Raw genomic sequence first — 1,469 nt, forward strand, 5'->3', positions numbered from 1 at the left:
ACTGAAAATATTAGGTGTGTCCCGGGCGCTCATATGATCTTATGCAGTTGCGAGCGCCGTAAAACACTATACAAAAACAAAACAAAAACAAACAAAAAAACCAAACATATAATTTAAAATTTGGAGACTCAAATAAGACCAATGCTTCCTAAAACTAAGAAGATGCGCAGTGATGAGAGTCACTGTTCGGTATTCAGCATGATGATAAAGAGGTTGAATGTTGGTATCTGTGTATGTAGCATAATTAGCACTTTCCTTGCTCAACAGCATGCTGCAACAGCTTGGATTAACATACGATGACTTAATTAATCATTTAGTTCACCCTGTATGCATGTACACATACACCGAGTGGTGAAGCGCACGCTGAGCAATGAAACCAATTGTTAAAAAGATAAAACATGCAGATGCAAACACAAAAACACTACCCCCATACAAGCAAAATTTGCATCTCTTTCTGTTCCCTTCTACCAACTCGTCTAGGCCCAGTAGTTTAGGTACTAATACTGACAAAGTCACCATCATAGTATGAGACTTCGTGCAAACTTCCAAAGCCTTCGGTGACACTGTAAAGATGACTCCGCTAGGGAGCGGGACAGAGGGTGCCCACCTCGTGACTCAAAAGAGCTGACGAAAGTAGGACTAACATGATCTTAACAATTAAGTACTAACCAGTTGTGGTAGCCATCTCCAGTTGGGGGTATGGTATCACTTAGATGTGAAACTCACAGAAAAAACGTCATAAGAATGAAGAAACATATGTATTAATGTATTTATCTATAAATTATTATGAAACATTTTCCTGAGTGTTTACTCTATGACTAACAGCTAATTTCAAAACCCAAAATGTAGCACACTTTGTTGTTACTAAACATAAAAGCGCCTGATGATAGAATTGGGTTGGGTCCAAAAAAAGGCGAAAAAAAAAGAAAAAGAAAAAAAAAGAAACCAATTGTTAAGGTCCTTTTGTGAGATGTAATTAAATGCATTAAACATAAATCTATTAAAAAGACATCCCGTTCTTAGTCATCTGGCTAACGTTTTACCCCCTTTGTTTTCTTCTTCCATTTTCTTTTTTTCCTAAATTGTCGATCATGCTGCGTCAAGTGTGTCTGTAATACAAAATTTCTGCAAATAAAAAAAAATAGTTGTAGGTTTCAAAACCTGTTTTGTACTCTCTGACTGAAAAGACATGCGTAAACTGGAAAGAAAAGATGAAAACGAAAACAGGGCTAAAACAAAACGAAGGCAATGATGTGGGCGAAAGACAATGGAATGAAAGAAAAAGAGGTAACAATAAATTGATTGTTTCATGTTGGTAGATCTATATAAGCTAAGGAGTCCCTTTTAAAAGACGAACATGCATAAATAGAACAGTCGGTTACTGAGGCCACTGCCATGGAAAGAAAAGTCCAGCTGATGGTTGTAACAAGGTAAATGGCAGATGTTTACAACTGATATACAACCTCCTC

This window comes from Aplysia californica, unplaced genomic scaffold (genome assembly GCF_000002075.1).
Source record: "Aplysia californica isolate F4 #8 unplaced genomic scaffold, AplCal3.0 scaffold00074, whole genome shotgun sequence".
NCBI lineage: Eukaryota > Metazoa > Mollusca > Gastropoda > Aplysiida > Aplysiidae > Aplysia > Aplysia californica.